This window comes from Ornithorhynchus anatinus, chromosome 7 (assembly GCF_004115215.2).
Source record: "Ornithorhynchus anatinus isolate Pmale09 chromosome 7, mOrnAna1.pri.v4, whole genome shotgun sequence".
NCBI lineage: Eukaryota > Metazoa > Chordata > Mammalia > Monotremata > Ornithorhynchidae > Ornithorhynchus > Ornithorhynchus anatinus.
The window spans coordinates 71,961,015-71,980,052 of record NC_041734.1 but is presented as its reverse complement, the minus strand read 5'-3'; the positions used below and the strand labels follow the sequence as shown (position 1 = coordinate 71,980,052).

The 19,038-nt window shown below is 48.8% G+C and overlaps 1 protein-coding gene across 2 annotated transcripts in view; it reads left to right on the top strand.

Moving 5' to 3' along the window:
• Window positions 1-6,252: 6,252 nt before the first annotated feature.
• Window positions 6,253-19,038, top strand: part of CSRP1 (cysteine and glycine rich protein 1) — a 34,065-nt gene continuing 21,279 nt past the window's right edge. The window contains exon 1 of one of the 2 annotated variants that reach the window (XM_029069486.1): window positions 6,253-6,342. The gene's annotated coding sequence lies outside the window, so the exon portion shown is untranslated. Of the gene's footprint in view, window positions 6,343-16,568; window positions 16,588-19,038 lie in introns of those variants that run through there. The other variant, XM_039912649.1, reaches the window with a different exon arrangement.

The window sequence follows — 19,038 nt, the reverse complement described above, 5'->3', positions numbered from 1 at the left end:
TTGTTATTTTGAACTATTGAATTACTTAAGATGCTTTTAGAGTTGTTTACAATTATTGTTGTAATTTACGATTCTTATTTTCATATTGGTCTGTTTTCCCCCACTTACACTATGATCTCCTTGCGAGACTGTGACCCTGACTAATTTTTTACTTTCTAATTATTCCAACATTTAGTACAGTGCTTTGCACAAGGTAAATGGTCAGTAATAATTCCTATTAACATAATAATAGTAACTTAAGCAAATAGGGTAGGAATGACATTCTGGAGAGAGGAAAAAGGCTCATAAAATGCTTCTTTGTGAGCCAATGAGGTCTTTATGCTGAGAACGGCACTCTCTTCCTTTCCCAATACTTACAGAAGGGAAGGATAAAGCTAAAGGGAATTGTGGAAGGACCCCCAGGGCTTGGTTGGTGGGATTGGAAGGTGCTGGCAGAGATGGGGTTGGTCTTCTTGGGCTGCTCCTCATCTGAGTAGCAGTACACTCATCTCATCTGAGGTGAGGTCCCACTTAGAAGGCACTGCCATCTTTAACTGGACTATAAACTTGGATTTTTTTTTGTTTGTCTTTAAATGGCATTTGTTAAGTGCTTACTATGTGGCAAGCACTGTACTAAGCCTTGGGGCAGAGTCAAGCTAATCAGGTTGAACACAATCTGTGTCCCACGTGAGGCTCACAGTCTTAATCCCCATTTTGCAGATGAGATATCTGAGGCACAGAGAAGTTAAGTGACTTGCCCAAGGTCACTCAACAGCCAAGTGGCAGAGCCAGGATTAGACCCCAGGTATTTCTGACTCCCAGGCCATGGGCCATGCCCTGCTGTTTCGTTATGGGCCGGGAACGTGTCTATTGACTCTGTTGTATTGTACTCTCCCGAATGCTTAGTACAGTACTCTGCATAGGGTAAGGGCTCAATAAATACCATTGATTGATTGATTGACTGAGTAAAGCCAGTCCTGCCTGTTTCCTGAAGTAAGATATGGCAGTACCCTTCTGGGAGGCACCCAGAGAAGGCCCTCTCAGCTAGAAAACTCCTAGGTCTTAGATGCTGCAAAATAATAAGCCCCTCATGGGCAGGGATCATATCTATCAACTCTACTGACCTGTACTCTCCCAAGTGCTTAATACAGTGCTCTGCATACAGAAAGCTCTCAATAAATACCATCGATCGATTGGCTGAGTGAAGCCAGTCCTGCTTGTTCCCAGTAGTAAAGATCTATGATTCTATTTACCTAGATGATATTGATGCCAGACTACTTGTTTTGTTTTGTTCCGTTTTGTTTTGCCCCGTTTAGACTGTGAGCCCGTTGTTGGGCAGGGATTGTCTCTCTTGCCAAATTGTACATTCCAAGCACTTAGTACAGTGCTCTGCACATAGTAAGCACTCAATAAATACGAATGAATGAATGAATGAATGAATACAGCAACACCTTGCCAAGAGACATCCAGTGGAAGATCCTCTCATCTAGGAAACACAGAGGTCCCTCCTGGAGACGGCAAAATAGTAAGCTCCCCTGGTAGACTGAAAACTCCTTCTGGGCAGGGATCATATCTATTAACTCTATTGAATTGTACTCTCCCAAGTGCTTAGGACAGTGCTCTGCACAAAGAAAACACTCAACCAGTATCATTAATTGGTATTTATTGAGCACAATGCCCAAGGAGCTTACACTCAAAAATGGGAGACAGGCATCAAAATATTCCAAAGTGTAAAATCAGAATAAAATTAAATGTTCTCTCAAATGTTCATAAATACCTAAGCATCATGAATGGCTATGAATAAATCAATAAATTCTAGCCAGCCAGTGAGTGTTTGCAGGTCACTAATCCCAGTCCCCAAGAGTAGGACTGGAATCTACTAGACTCGTCATTTTTCTGCTAGCAAAGCTCTGAGGTCTCTCTGGTGTATGTGAATTCATGCTTACATGGTGCTTTGAGGTCCCAGGGAGGTTACTGGGATTACTACCCTTCATTTCCTATTGTTTCACCCTGGGAGAGAGCCAACTGCATCTCTTCCAGGAGGACAGCAGAAATCCCTCAAGAGAGACATGGCCTCCAGGGAGGGTAAACCTCACATCTCAAGGACGCTAGCCAGGAGAGTTTGTGCCAGAGCTGAAGCTGAAAGACAAGGGGAGGGGAGAAGGAGAACATTAGGTCCTCTGCAGCTGCCGGACTGTTTCTAGGAGCTCCAGGCTGCCGATTCCCAAATCACCTATCCTCCATTGCAGGTGGTTTGGTGTGCAGTTGTTGCTCCGGGACCCTCCCCACTCTGGGTCTTTCCTGGGTGCACCAAATTGGATGGCGTCCCAGCCTGTCAAACAGCTGGCCCCACTCTCTGCACCCCGACTCTCCACCACAATAGACCCTACTTCTTCAGGAGGGTAGAGGTCACATGGTTTCCTCTGGGTCAGAAACAATCAATCAATCAATGGTATTTATTGTGCACTTAATGTGGCCCAACCACTGTACTGAGTGCTTGGGAAAGTACAAAAATAGAAATGACACAGATGGGGGGAAATTGACACCCTCTCTCTATGACTTCTGTCTGAGAAAGGTCCAATGCACTTTCACCTCTGCACCCAGATACCACAGTTATGCTGGGGGTGAGTCTCAGGGAGCTACTAATCAATTAGTGGTATCTACTGTGTGCAGAAACTGCACAGAGCTCTTAGGAGAGGACAGTAGAGATAGGAGACACAATCCCTGCCCTCAAGGATTTTATAATCTGGCAGACTGTAAACTCCAAGAGGGAGCTTTCCTCAGGGTCTTCAACTCCCATCCTTGTGCATTCTGAAGTTTCCTCCTCTAAACTGAAAGCTAGTTGTGGGCAGGGAATGCGACTACAAACTCTGTTGTACTTTCCCAAGTGCTTAGTACGGTGCTCTGCAGATGGTAAGCACTCAATAAATATGAACAATTGATTCTGCTGACTCCCCTTCTTTCCTACACATACACACACCATGCCCTCTCCCCTCCTCCCCATTATAGGTGAATCAATCTGCACCCAGGGGGCTGCTCACCAGTCCCAGAATTTAGGGGTTCCTCATGAGATCTGCGGGGCCTACCCAGATGGGACTGACCCTTTCTCGTGCCCACATTCCATAGGTCACCCAACCCCTACAGCTCCAAAGAAGCTCAATTGAAATGCTTGGTTGGGATGGGTTGGTGTTTGTGGATGCTGTCCTCTTGTTCAATCTTGTAAAGTGGATCCTGGGCTCTGGTCCAGGGCTCTTCGTGACTTTTCAGACCTCCCCCTTTCTTATCTGAACACGGAGTGCTCTAAATGGTAGATCAGGTCACGACAATAATTCAGTAATACTATGTATTTACACAGAGTGCTTTTATTTCCAAAGCACCCTCACATCAAGGATCACCTCTTCCTCCCAACGTGAGGAAGAAAGGGCCAAAGTACTATTGACCCCATCTCCTCCATGAGGGAGCTGAGCCACAGAGGTTAAGCGAGTCGTTCGAAGTCACACTTAGTGAGGGACCAAATCACAACCTCCCTTTTTTTTTAATGGTATTTGTTAAGCACTGTACTAACTGCTGGGGCTGATACAAACCAATTGGGTTGTGAGTCCACATTCATTCATTCATTCATTCATTCAATCGTATTTATTGAGTGCTTACTGTGGGCACAGCACTGAACTAAGCGCTTGGAATTTACAATTCAGCGATAGAGACAATCCCTGCACATGAGACTCACAGTCTTAATCCCTGTTTTACAGGTAAGGGAACTGAAGCACAGAGAAGTAAAGTGACTTGCCCCAGGTCACATAGCAGAAACATACTGGAGGCAGGATTCAAACCGTGATCCTGTAATTCCCAGGCCCTTATTCTATCAGTTACGACTGGCTCCTTCCCTCCTGGTACCTATCAAGTTCTGCCTTTCTCCTGTTCAGCAGGAAGTGATTAGTACAGTGCTTTGCACACAGTCAATTCTCAATAAATATGATTGAATGAATGAATGAAATGTTTCAGCGTTCTGGATTTGATTGTTAATTATGGTATTTCTTAAACTCTTACCATCTGTCAAGCACTGGGGTAAATGCAAGGTAATCAAGTTGTCCCATGTGGGGCTCACAGTCTTAATCCCCATTTTACAGATGAGGTAACTGAGGCACAGAGAAGTGAAGTGACTTGCCCAAGGTCACACTGCAGACAAATGGCAGAGCGGGATTAGAACCCATGTCCTCTGACACCCAAGCCCTTGCTCTTTTGGGGCAGGGGGAGCTGGAGGGCGGAGGCCAGGGAGGGACAGAGCTCCGTTCCCCTGGCTAGCCCGCTGGTCCCCAGCCCCTATCAAGCAAAAAATTCCTCACTATTGGCTTCAAAGTTCTCCATCACCTTGCCCCCTCCTACCTCACGTCCCTTCTCTCCATCTACATCCCACCCCATATACTCCACTCCTCTGCTGCTCGCCTCCTCACTGGGCCTCGTTCCTGCCTGTCCCACCGTCGACCCCTGGCCCACATCCTACCTCTGGCCCGGAAGGCCCTCCCTCCTCACGTCTGCCAAACTAGCTCACTTCGACCCTTCAAAGCCCTACTGAAAACCCACCCACTCCAGAGGGCCTTCCCAGACTGAGCCCCCCTTTTCCTCTTGTCCTCCTCCCCTCCCCATTGCCCCGAATCCCTCCCTCTGCTCTACCCCCCTCCCTGCCGCACAGCACTTGTGTATATATGCACATATTTATTATTGTATTTATTTTGGGAGTCAAAGGTCATGGGTTCTAATTCCAGCTCTGCCACTCGTCAGCTCTGTGACTTTGGGCAAGTCACTTAACTTCTCTGTGCCTCAGTTCCCTCATCTGTAAAATGGAGATTAAGACTGTGAGCTCCACGTGGGACAACCTGATTACCTTGTATCCTCCCCAGCTCTTAGAACAGTGCTTGGCACATAGTAAGCACTTAACAAATGCCAATATTATTATTATTATTATATCTGTAATTCTATTTATTCATATCAATGTAATTGATGTCTGTTTACTTGTTCTGTTGTCTGTCGCCCCCCTTCTAGACTGGGAGCCCACTGTAGGACAGGAATTATCTCTGTCACTGAATTGTACTTTCCAAGCTCTTAGTACAGTGCTTTGCACACAGTAAACACTCAATAATTGTGCATATTTGTACATATTACTCTATTTTATTAATGATGTGTCTATATAATTCTATTTATCTATTTTGATGCTATTGATGCCTGCCTACTTGGATTGTCTCTATCTGTTGCCGAATTGTACTTTCCAAGTGCTTAATACGGTGCTCTGCACATAGTAAGTGCTCAATAAATACTATTGAATGAATGAATGAGTAAGTGAATGAATGAGTGAGTGGATGAATGAAGGAATGAGTGAATGAAGGAAGGAAGGAATGAGTGAATGAATTAAGGAATAAGTGAGTTCCCTCCCACCCTCTGCTCTTCCCCCTTTCCCTCCCGTCAGCTCTGTGTTCATTTGTATATATTATTTATTGCCCTATTTATTTTGTTAACGACCTGCACATCTCCATGATTCTATTTATCTTGATGATGGTTTGTTTTTGTTTTGTTCTGTTTTGCTTTGCTGTCTGTCCCGTTTAGACTGTGAGCCCGTCGTTGGGCAGGGATGGTCTCTATCTGTTGCCGAATTGTCCGTTCCAAGCGCAGAGTACAGGGCTCTGCACATAGTAAGCGCTCAAAAAAAACCTGTTGAATGAATGAATGACTACATGCAGAGCATTCATTCATTCATTCAATCGTACTTACTGAGCGCTTACTATGTGCAGAGCCCTGTACTCAGCGCTTGGAATGGACAATTCGGCAGCAGATAGAGACCATCCCGGCCCATTGACGGGCTCACAGTCTAATCGGGGGAGAGAGACGGACAAAAACCAGACAGTGTAATAGAAAAATATGGAACGCTTCACGAATTTCAGTGCTCAGTAAATTCTATTGAATGAATGAGCGAGTGAATGAATGAATGAGTGAATGAAGGAGTGAGTAAATGAATGAATGAATGATTGTATGAGTGAAGGAAGGAAGAAATGAGCGAATGAATGAAGGCATGGATGGATGGATGGATGGATGGATGGATGGATGGATGGATGGATGGATGGATGGATGGATGGATGGATGGATGGATGGATGAATGGATGGATGGGTGAGTGGGGGCGGGGCCGATGGGCTCGGCGAATGCCAGACGTCACAGGCGGGGCGGGGCGGGGGCGGGTTCAGCCCCCCGGTGGTTGGGGCGGACCCTGACAAAACCCGAGCGGCCCCGGAGTAGCGGAACCCGAACCCAGCACCCAGGACCCAGCAGCCCCCAGCTCCGGACCCAGCCACCGAGCCCGCCCATCCGACAGCCAGGTGAGTCAGCCACCCAGCCCAGCCCCCAGCCGCATGGGCCCCGCAGCGGCGCAGTGTTGCGCAGTGTGTCGCGCACGCCGCTGCCGCTGCTCACCAGACTTCCACTCCCAGGCGGGAGTGCAGGCGGGGCAAACGTTTATCTGGGATCGCCAGCCCCGGCTGGGACAGGGGCCGTGTCCTCATCCCGTTGTATTCCCATCTGCCCCAACCCTCAGCGCCTGGCACGTAGTGAACGCTTAGCAGATACCGTACTATTGCTATTGGCTCCTCTGCGCCTTGCCCAGTGCCATCCCCCTCGCCCTCCAGTGGACTGGCACAAGGGCAGCTGACCGGCTGTCGGGGCCAGAGGACCGGCATAGGGGTCGTTGACCAGCCCTCGGGGTGGCTGTGACCCCCACCCCCTTTGATGCCAGGCCTGGGGAGTCAGTAGGGGTCCCCCAGCAGAATGCCCCAAGATGGGCATCTCCCCGACCCCCCCTGCTGAGCGACGGAGCTATTGGGGGGATGCTCCCCTCTGTAGCTGAAGTTGGGGGGGGGGGGGCTCTAGTCCCGGCCGTACCCCCTCCCTCTCCTCCTACCCCCTTCCACCTGCAGCCTTGAGTCTGGAGCCCCTCCCCAGCCCGGTGTGGGCAGGGATCGTCCCTCTTTATTGCTGAATTGTACTTTCCAAAAGTTTAGTACAATGCTGTGCTGCCAATAAGCGCTCAATAAATACGCTTGAATGAATGAACGAATCCCTTCGTCGCCTAGGGGTTCCCCTGAGCGGACAATGCGAGAGCCTCTTGGGCCGATGACACTCGGACATTGTGTGGCGGGAGGATGAGGGCATCCGTGCCACCCCCTTTCCTCCTCCCCCCCCCGAGGCCCTCGGCTGGCACGGCCGGTCCCGGGGCGCCCCGGGAAGGGGGAGATGCTGTGAGCACGAATGGCAGGAGGGAGGGTGGGTTCTTGTCTCCCTTCCACCTCCATCTCTGGAAATCTGCAGCCCAAGCCGATGGGAAGGGGCAAGGTCCCGATTCTAAAGAAAGTTCTTGGAACAGCTGGCTGGTACAGTTTAGTCAAAGGGTAGTAAAACGCAAACATAGTTCCAGTGCAAACTCTGTTCCACGTGTCCTCCCCCTTTACTCTGGCTGCATCTGAAACTCGGGGAGGCCGAACTAGAAACTTAGCCTGGTTCCCCAGACCTCCTGGGGCCCTCGGTTTCCCCTCCCTACCCCCAACCACCTCCCTTTGGGCTCGGGATGCTGCAAAAAGTCTCTCGGCCCGAGCTTTCTTCCGTTTGTTTGGAAGATCCGGTCAGGTTTGGCGGCGGGGGAGGGGAGGCGACCCACTAACTTCCTGAAATTCCTTCCCTAAAGACCTGGCTCAAGCCTCTCCCCGGCCCGGCCACATCAGCCGCTTGCAGTAGGAACTCTCCCATGAGATAAATTGGGCAGTCTTAGCCGGCCTCCGACCTGGCTGGAGCATTTGTTTTATTAACGAGAGACTTCCTGTACACGACTCCTAAGCGCTCTGCCCTTTCCTGCCTGCCAGACTTAATCTCCGGCCTCAGGAGAGTCCAGGATCTCCTCCATCCTGGCTTGGTTTTGGCCCTCCCTGCACTCCCCCCCCCCCCCCCCCCCCCCCCCGCGGCTGTAAGAGTCAGTGGGTGGTATTTATTGAGCCCTTACTGTGTGCAGAGCACTTTACTAAGCACTTGGGTGTGTGCAACATAACAGAGTTGCTAAACCCTGTTCCTTGCCCGCAAGGAGTTTACAGTATAGCGGGGGACACAGACATGAAGATAAATTACGGATAGGTACATAAGAGCTGTGGGGCTGAGGGTAGAGGACAAGTGAGGGGTGTGTAGGTGCACCCCACCCTGGGTGCAAGGAACCCTGAGCTTGGTCTTGTTTTTCCCCCATTATCCCACACCAAACGACCTCCCTCCAGGGAAAGGATTTCCTGGGCGAGTGGAAGGGAGGTTAGCTGCCTCCCGTCACTCTAGTTCAACCAGGGAAGGAAGTTAAAAGAGCTAGGGGTGGGGTGTAGATCCGGATCAAGGCGTGGGCCAGTGGGGGCTTTCCAGGAGCTTAAGATGGTGTTGGGAGGTTCCTCTCAGAGGGGAAGTCTGGTCTTTCCATGCTGGGCTCGGGTGCCGCTCTTGGGGAACCCAAAGCAAACAGGTGCAGCGAAAGGACCTGGGCTATAATCTCGCATCTGCCACGTGTCTGCTGTGTGACTTTGGACAAGTCACTTAAACTCTTCTGGGCCTCAGTTACCTCATCTGTAAAATGGGGATTAAGAATGTGAGCCCCATGAGGGACAGGGACTGTGTCCAATCCGCTTAACTTGCATCTACCCCAGTGCTTAGAACAGTGCTTGGCACACAGTAATAGTAATAATGATAATAATAATAAGTGCTTACTATGTGCCAAGCACTGTTCTGAGTGCTGGGGTAGATACAGGGTGATCAGGTTGTCCCACGCAGGGCTCACAGTCTTCATCCCCATTTTCCAGATGAGGTAACTGAGGCACAGAGAAGCTAAGTGACTTGCCCAAGGTCACACAGCTAACAAGGGGCAGTGCCGGGATTAGAACCTCTGACTCCCAAGCCCAGACTCTTTGTGACATAATAATCATAGCAATTATTATTGTGAGGGAGAAAAGAGGGATTGAAATGAGGGGCAGATGTCACCACCCATAGGGGAGTTGAGGAATCCAGGTTGGTGTGGTACAGTCTGGAAAGAATCTAGTATTTTTAAACACTTACTGTGTGCCGAGCATAGTGTACTAAGTACTGTGTGTACTAAGCACTTGAGAGAGTTCATTAAAATTAGTACAAATGATTCCTGCCCGTGAGTTTGTAGTCTAGCCTTCCTGGGCTTTGAAAATAGTCACTGTTTACTCTCCCTTGTGGTTACTCTCCCTTGTGGGGGAGAAGCAGTTAATCCTAGGCAAACATAAAAGTGCTTATCTCTTACTGATGGTGCGGGGTTTTTTTTGTTGTTTTGCTTCTTTTTTTTCTCCTCCTCCTCCTTAGTTATCAGTTCCTTTGTGAATTGATAAAGTGTTTATACTTTGCAAGGGTGCTATACTGTGGAAGGTTGCAATTCTGCTAGAGATGTCCCTGTGGCATGGAATGAGTGTCTACCAACTCAATTGTATTATACTCTCTCAAGTGCTTAGTGCAGTGCTCTGCACATAGTAAGCGCTCAATAAATACCACTGTTTGATGTCATGAGAGGAAGATGGGTCAGCTTCTCTTCTCTTGGGATAGAGTGAGCTTTCCCTTAGTCCAGTAGTCATGAGAGGAATTGTAATACAATAATAATTATAACTATGGTATTTGTTAAGCACTTACTATGTGCCAAGCACCGTGCTAAGCACTGAGATAGATACAAGATAATCCGTTTGGAGGTAGTTCTTTCTCACATGAAGCTCAAGTCTAAATAGGAGGGAGTAGGATTTAATCCCCATTTTACAGTTGAGGAAACTGCAGTACCGAGAAGTGAAGTGACTTGCCCAAGGTCACAGCAGAAAAGTGGTGGAGGCAGGATTAGAACCCGGGTCCTCTCATTCCTAGGCCCATGCTCTTTTCACTAGGCCAACCTTCTTCCCATCAGATTTGGAATTTGTCACATTTCAACCCTGTGAGAAATATCTGGACAGGTTTTCCATTAAGGCTAGGAAACCCAGAGGGGCTAAGTGAGTTGCAAACAGTTACACAGGATGGTGAGGGGTTTTGAGTTCGAATTAACCTCTGAGTATTTACCACTTCTCCTTTTGCCATTGAGGATATCTAGAACTGAATGCCTAGATTCCTCGGGGATAGATGGAGAAGGCACTCTGATTCAGTGGTATGTCAGACTTGGAATGTGAAGATAAACTGTGGTGGGGAGGGAGCAAGTCTGCTTTTAAGGACAGGGATTGGGCTTTCTTCTTTGGCCAAGTATCTCTGCCACCCTCGGGTTTGTGGGGGAGGGGAAGGATGCCCCCTTCCCCTCCCCCGCCCCTGCTGTCTTCAGTTGTCAGGAATTCGCATGATAATTATGTGGCTGTAATACATCGCTCCCCAGGAATTTGTCTGACGTCGGCCATTAGCGATTCCCATGTATGGTAAAGTGTGTAAATACCCAGTCATCTGGTGTTTCCGCACTCCTGTCATTGCGGCTTCCCCCAGGGCTGGGGAGGCAGAAACCCATCCCTCCAGAGGGAAGTAATGAAATTCCATGACCTGGTTGTTGCCTGCAGGTATAAGGGATGTTTCCATTTCCTTTGGAGAATCTGGGGGTTAGAAGGGGTGCCTCCTTGTCTCCCGAGAATCAGAAATAATTGTTGACGGCCATAAATGTCTGCCCCTGTCTCCGGCTTTCAACCGTTGGGGTAGGGGCTGATGTACTTTGGTCCCATAAAAAGGCCAATCCCGTAATCCAATTCCCCTAGAAGAGGCAGGATTTGGAGAAAGCACCAGAAATCCAGGGGGTCCTCTAGTCCCCGCTCGGATGACCCCATGGCTCAAGAAAATGTCCTCTGTTGGGTCTAAACCTCCTGTAATAGCTCTGGCCTCCCTGCCCAGGTGAATCTTGTGCAAGGGCCCCTGTTAGAGCATGGTCGGGGTGGAAGGGAGTGGAACACTGATTCAGTTGCCAGTGCCAATCCTAGTGGCCCCTTCCACACACACACACACACACACACACACACACACCCTGCCATATTTATTCATTCATTCATTCAATCGTATTTATTGAGTGCTTACTGTGTTCCCAGCACTGTTCTAAGCACTTGGGAGAGTACCATAAAACAATAGACATATTCCCTGCCCACAACAAGCTTACAGTCTAAAGCCGGGGAGATAGACATTAATACAATTAAATAAAATTACAGATATGTGCTGTGGGGCCGGGAGGGGAGAAGAGCAAAATAAACAAATCCTGTTTAGACTGTGAGTCCATTATTGGGCAGGGATCGTCTCTATCTGTTGCCGAATCGTACATTCCAAGCGCTTAGAACAGTGCCCTGCACATAATAATATTGGTATTTGTTAAGCGCTTACTATGTGCAAAGCACTGTTCTAAGCGCTGCGGAGGATACAGGGTAATCAGGTTGTCCCACGTGGGGCTCACAGTCTTAATCCCCATTTTACAGATGAGGGAACTGAGGCACAGAGAAGTGAAGTGACTTGCCCAAAGTCACACAGCTGACAAGCAGCAGAGGTGGGATAGTAAGTGCTCAATAAGTACTATTGAATGACTGAATCAGGGCAGTGTAGAAGGTAGTGAGTGGGAGATGGGAGATGAGGGGAGGTGGGGCTTAGTCTGGGAAGGCCTCTTGGAGGAGATGTGCCTTCAGTAAGGCTTTCAAGAGGGGAGAGTAATTGTTGGATTTGAGGAAGGAGGGCGTTCCACACCAGAGGCAGGACGTGCGCTAGTGGTCGGCGGCGAGATAGGCGAGATTGAGGCACAGTGAGAAGGTCAGCATGAGAGGAGCGAAGTGTGCGGGCTGGGTTGTAGGAGGAGAGAAACTAAGTGAGGTGAGGTGGGGGGGCAAGGTGGTGGAGTCCTTTAAAGCCAATGGGAGGAGGCTTTGTTGGATGTGGAGGTGGATGGACACCACTGGAATTTTTAAGGGTGGGGTGACATGTCCTGAGCGTTTTTGTAGAAAAATAATCCAGTCAGCAGAATTAAGTATGGACTGGAGTGGGGAGAAACAGGAGGCTGGGAGATCAGCAAGGAGGCTGATGCAGTAATCCGGGCAGGTTTGGATGAGTGTTTGGATGGAGAGGAAAGGCCGGTTTTTAGCTATATTGTGAAGGTGGGATCAACGGGATTTAGGGATGGATTGAATATGTACATTAAATGAGAGAGAGGAATCAAGAGTAACAACAAAGTTACAGGCTTTTGAGACAGGAAGGATGGTGGTGCCATCTACAGTGATGGGAAAGTCAGAGGGAGGACAAGATTTGGGTGGGAAGATAAGGAGCCCTGTTTTGGACATGTTAAGTTTGAAGTGACAGGAAGACATCCAAGTAGAGATGTATTGATGGCAGGAGGAGATTAGAGACTGGAAAGAGGGAGACCTCAGCTGGAGCTGTGTGGAGGGTGTACCGAACGCTTGTGAAAGTAAAGTATAATAGAGTTGGTAGACTCATTCCCTGCCCACAACAAGCTTATAGTCTAGAGAGGGAGACACAGTCTAGAGTGGGAGACTGATTGTAGAATAGTTGAGGCCTGGTGGGGTGAGATGTCCATTGGTGAGGGGTCACACTTGCTGCTCCCATCCTTACTGCCCCAACTGCCTTGGCTTCAGCTGGGGAGGGAGGGGAGTTGAGGTAAGTGGAGCAGGTGACTAGAGGCCTGATCCTAGCACTGTTCCCTCCACACCCCCCCCCCCCCACACATCCCCCTCCTCCTCTGGGCCTTCGACACATCTAGAGAAGCAGTGTGGCCTACTAGGTAGAACATGGAGCTGGGAATCAGAAGGACCTACGTTCTAATCCTGGGTCTGCCACTTGTCTTCTGTCTGACCTTGGGCAAATCACTTAACTTCTCTGTGCCTCAGTTACCTCATCTATAAAATGGGGATTAAGACTGTGAGCCCCACATGGGACAACCTGATTACCTCAGCGCTTAGAACAGTGCTTGACACATAGTGCTTAAGAAATACCATAATCATTATTATTATTATTACCTCATCTGTAAAATGGGGATTGAGACAGTGAGCCCCATGTGGGACAGGAACGGTGACCAACCCAATTTGCTTGTATCTACCCCAGTGCTTAGAACAGTGTCTGGCACAGAGCGTGGCTCAGTGTAAAGAGCCCGGGCTTAGGAGTCAGAGTTCATGGGTTCGAATCCCGGCTCTTTTGCTTGCCAGCTGTGTGACTTTGGGCAAGTCACTTAACTTCTCTGTGCCTCAGTTACTTCATCTGTAAAATGGGGATTAAAACTGTGAGCCCCACATGGGTCAACCTGATCACCTTGTGTCCCCCAGCTCTTAGAACAATGCTTTGCACATAGTAAGCACTTAACAAATACCACCATTTATTTTTTATTTTTTATTATTATTATTAAGGTCTCATTCCTGAACTAGGCAGACACCAATTTGAGGCTCTGTGGAGACAGAAACCTGCTCTGATTGTCTCTTCATTGGGGAAAAAGTGTTGTGGTGAGATGGGCATACACAGTCCATTATTGTCCATTATTAAACTTCTCCTGAGGGCACAGCTCTATACTAGGGAGCATCAATCATTAATAATATTTATCAAGTGCTTGACTGGGTGCAGATCACTTTACTAAGCACTTGGGAGAGTACAATACAATAGAGTTGGCATGATCTCTGCTATGAAACACACAGAATCTGCCCTCAGGGGACTTACAGTTGACTGGGAGTGGGAGAAACCCACATAGGAAAATTCCAACTCTTGAGATTGGTGAAAGGCTTAGGCAATTTTTATAATTGTGTTGGAAGACACTTAGGAACCTCAATGTCTCTAAAAACTGTCGGATCTGCTGGCTCTGCAGGAGACAATGGGGCCAGGGTAAGTTAGAGTGAAATTTAGGAGCCAGAGGCTCTGACTCCCAGAGCGGGACCTAGCTTGCCCCCTTTGGTGGGAACCTACCCCGCTGGCAGCTGCCATCCCATTCTCTCTCCCCACTGGTTCCAACCCACAGTCCTGGGAACAGGGTGAAATGGAGGCAAACGTAACCAAGGCAACTCTCAACTGGGGCCAACCTTGTCCTTGGAAAGCTGTCATCTCCCTCCAGCCAATGTGAAATGCCTGCTGACTGGTGGCGGTGGTGGTGTTTCAGGAACCACTGAACTCAGTCTTCCTCATGGGTGCTCACTGAATTGGGCGGTGGCCCCCACAGCTTTGGGAGTGGGTCTTCCAGCCTCACTCTTCCCAGATCTTGGGCAAGTCCTGAAAGTGTTCAATCCTGTCTGAGAATAATAGTAATGATAATAACAATAATAACACATTTCTTAAGTGCTTAATATGTTCCAGGCACTGTACTAAGCACTGGGATAGATACAAGCAAAGTGGGTGGGACATACTTCCAGTCCCACATGGGGCTCACATTCTTAAAGGGAAGACCCTCTCCCCATGACTTTCTGGCCTGTACAGTCTATGAACCTGTCCATTGCCTGATCTCTTCCCCTGCATTCAAAATGAAAAGTGGGCCCTTATGGAGCCCCTTTGTACTAGGTGAGAGACACCTCATGCAGATTTTTAAGAAGGAACAAATAAGAGGCTAAAAGGTGAATGGTCAAGCGCTGGTGACAGTCTCCCCATGGCAGTATCCAGTGTCCATCATCAGCAAAATCCATGGTCAGGTTTTAATGATTGGTGGGTCTTGTCTCCCCGTCAAAGACTGGACCTGCCCATGCTCTGGACGCCCATTGCTTGGTTGTCAGTGCCTTGCAATCATGGCAAAAAAGCCAAGCCCATCAGATGGGAATATTGACCGGGCACTGCCACGTCCAGAATCCCAATCCTAAAACTGCAGAAAATGACATAGGACACTAAATCCATAAAGCCCAGGTGGGGGAAAGAGAGAGAGAGCTGTGCAGAGCCGGGGAGTGAGAAAGACAGGGGTTCTGTTCCTGATTCTACCACTTGTCTGCTGTGTGACCTTGAGCAGGTCACTTCACTTCTCTTTGCCTCAGTTACCTTATCTGTAAAATAGGGATTGAAACTGTGAGCCCCATGTAGAATATGGTCTGTGTCCAACCTGATTAACTTGTATCTACCCCAGCACTTAGTACAGTCCCTGGCACATAATAAGCACTTAAAAAATACCATTTAAAAAAAGAGCACACATGATAGGAACAGAGGGGAGGGGATAGTTTTCCCTAGAGCCCTCTGCCTAAAAGGCTCTCAGCAGGAAGCCACTTCTGCTTAGCCTTGGGGAGACCATGCAAGAAGCCAGTGGCATAGAACACAATTCAGTGGTGGGAATGATCAGGAAGGCAGAAGGGTTTTTTTTATGGTATTTGTAAAGTGTTTATTGTGTTCCAAACACTCTTCTAAGCACTGGGGTAGTTACAAGTTAATCAGGTTGGACATAGCCCCACTTCCACGTGGGGCTTGTAGTGTAAATAGGAGGGAGAACAAGTAATGAAATCCCATTTTACAGTTGAGGAAACTGAGATACAGAGAAGTTAAGTGACTTATCCAAGGTCACACAGCAGGCACATGGAAGAACCGAGATTAGAAGCCAGGTCCTATGACTTCTGGGCCTGTGCTCTTTCAACTACGCCATGCTGCTTCCCTGTTCTGTGCCTGTTTCTTATTCTTCTGATTTTGTAGATGGGAAACTCAGGGGAGTAAATTATGGCAGAAACCAGTAGAGTATTTGGCCGAGTGGAGACAGGAACTAGACCCTCCTGCCACCAGCTGTCCCTGGTCAGCACAGTAGCTAGCAGATCTTGCCACTTCCTGGAAACTGAGCTGGAAGAAGCCTCTGCTCTGGAGGCTTGTGGGAGGTCTGAGACTATGAAGTGGTAGTAATAGTAATAGCATTTATTCATTCATTCATTCAATAGTATTTATTGAGCGCTTACTATGTGCCGAGCATTGTACTAAACACTTGGAATGTACAATTTGGCAACAGTTAGAGGCAATCCCTGCCCAATGACGGGCTCACAGTCTAAACGGGGGAGACAGACCACAAAGCAAAACAGAACAAAATAAAATATTAAGCATTTATTCAGTGCAAAGCAAAGCTCTGCACTAAATGCCGGGAAAAAATACACACGTGGGAATTAAACAGGGTTCCTGTCTCTCATGGGGCTTACAAGGTATGCACAAGGGACTGAGTTGGAGCAGCATGGTATAGTGGATAGAGCACATGCCTGAGAGTCTGAAGGTCATGGGTTCTACTCCTGGCTCTGCCATTTGTCTGCTGTGTGTCCTTGGGCAAGTCACTTCGCTTCTCTGTGCCTCAGTTCCCTCAGCTGTAAAATAAGATTAAGAATGTGAGTCCTATATGGGACAGGGTCTCTGTCCAACCCAATCATCTTGTATCTACCCTAGACTTAGAACTGTGCTTGACACATTGCAATTACTTAACAAATACCACAATTATTATTATTATTTTTTTATTATTGTAGCATTAGCTACCTCGGGGGACTCTGGACCAGTGGGGACAGAGGTGTGGACCACTGTTCTGGATCTGACTTTGTCCAGTTTGTCTGCTGAAGAAAGAAAATATGGCTGGGGGCTGGGGTCCAAAAAAACTGCCTTCTTGGAGTCCTCCAGTCTAGGTATGACCTGGGGATGGGTTAGATTCCTCCCACCCCTTTCTCCTACCCTCAGGCAGTTGTTACTTTTGAAAATAGTAATAAACATTTAAAAGGTGTTAAGCACTTGGAGTAGTTATAAGATGATCAGTCACAGCCACTGCCCCACATAGAGCTCAAAGTCTAAGAGGTGGGGTGAGTGGGTATCTTAACTCCATTTTTCTGATGAAGGAACCGAGGCACATAGAGGTTAAATGACTTGCCAAAGGTCACAGAGCAGGCAAGCGGGCAGAGCCAGGGCTAGAACTCAGGACTCTCTAATTCCAGCCCCGTTCTCTTTCCATTAGCCCATTCTGCCTCCTCTGACTTTGGAAACTGGACCCAAACTAGAGTTCAGGGCAGGTCCAGCCGTTTAGTGAGGGAAATGGTGACGGAAGGACACCTGGCTAGCTGGCAACGGACTCAGCTCAAACCAGAGAAAGCTTTCTCCCTAATGGTCTCAAGACTCCCCGGGCCCTGACTGTTTCATGGTTTCCCCACTTAGTGGGGAAGGGGTTGTCTCTAGAGCCTTCCCCCAGGACTCCTGTCTCCAAAGCTTCTGAAAGAAGGCCCCAGCAGAGTGAAATTACAGACTCTGGGAAACAGGATTCCTTTTAAGGCAATCCAGGCTTCCAGGCAGCTAAAAGTTGGCTGAAAAGAAGGGGCTGGTCAGGAAGCAAGGAGGCGGTGTGAGCAAGACACAGAGGTCCAGACCCTGGCGAGGCCAAGAGAAGTCCTTATGGGGCCACTCACTCCGCCTGTCTCTCCCCGCTCCAGTCTATTCTTCACTCTGCTGCCCGGCTTATCTTCCTGCAGAAACACTCTGGGCATGTCACTCCCCTTCTTAAAAACCTCCAGTGGTTGCCTATCGACCTCCGCATGAAACAAAAACTTCTCACTCTAGGCTTCAAGGCTCTCCATCACCTTGACCCCTCCTACCTCTCCTCCCTTCTCTCTTTCCACTGCCCACCCCACACGCTCCGCTCCTCCGCCGCCCACCTCCTCCCCGTCCCCCATTCTCGCCTATCCCACCGTCGACCCGTGGGCCACGTCCTCCCGCGGTCCTGGAACGGCCTTCCTCCTCACCTCCGCCAAACTAATTCTCTTCCCCTCTTCAAAACCCTACTTAAAGCTCACCTCCTCCAAGAGGCCTTCCCAGACTGAGCTCCCCCTTTGCCCTCTGCTCCCTCTGTTCCCCCTCTACCTCCCCTTCACCTCTCCTCAGCTGAGCACTCTTTTCCCCCCTTTCCCTTTGCTCCTCCCCTCTCCCTTCCCATTCCCTCAGCACTGTACTCGTCCACTCAACTGTATATATTTTCATTACCCTATTTATTTTGTTAATGAGATGTACATCACCTTGATTCTATTTATTTGCTATTGTTTTAATGAGATGTTCAGCCCCTTAAATCTATTTATTGCTATTGTTTTTGTCTGTCTGTCTCCCCCGATTAGACGGTAAGCCCATCAAAGGTCAGGGGCTGTCTCTACCTGTTACCGATTTGTACATTCCAAGCGCTTAGTACAGTGCTCGGCATATTGTAAGCGCTCAATAAATACTATTGAATGAATGAATGAATACAGCCCCTCTTGGCTGGGCCCAGGACCTAGGAGCCCAGGATCAGCAAAGAGCCTAGATGGGAGTCCCAGAGTCCCCAGCACCTCCCAGGGAGCGGAGAAGAGTCCAGGGACCAAACTCCCTGAACCTGGGCCTCAGTGTCCCTCCAACCCTAGCCTCCCCAAAGTCCCAGGCAGCAAAAGGGGAATTGAAGAGGCAGGTCGGAACTGGTTTTTCCACTTCTACAGGGAGACCAGCCAGACGGCTGCGGTTTCCCGGCTTTTGGGGGTGGAGGCAGCCCGCTGGTTGCCGCACACAGGGCGTCCGGCCTTTCTGATTCCTCTCCAGGTCTCCGACTTCCAGCCAAGGAGAACAAGGCCTGGCCTGTGTGGAGCTCTGTCCCTGGGTTGTGATTCTCCCTGGGGGGAAAAGGGTCTTTTAGTTCAGGAACAAAGCGAGGTTTGGAGTTGGCTTTCACTCCCAAAGTCCTCTAGAGGCTGCCTCTCTCGTGGGTCAGGGGTTTTTCTGGGTTGTCCCCTTCTGACGCTTCATGACCCCAACTCTTACCTTTCCCCTGCCACCTGACTGGCAGAAAATTCTTCCCAGTGAGAGAAGTACTGGCCACTTGCCTACGGACCAAGAAGAGGAGTGTTTTTTGTTTGTTTTTTAATGGTATTCAGTGCTTACTATGTGTCAAGCATTCCAAGTGTGGGGTAGTTATTCAATAGTATTTAGTATTTATTGAGTGCTTACTATGTGCAGAGCACTGTACTAAGCGCTTGGAATGAACAAGTCAGCAACAGATAGAGACAGTCCCTGCCGTTTGACAGGCTTACAGTCTAATTGGGGGAGACGGACAGATGAGAACAATGGCAATAAAT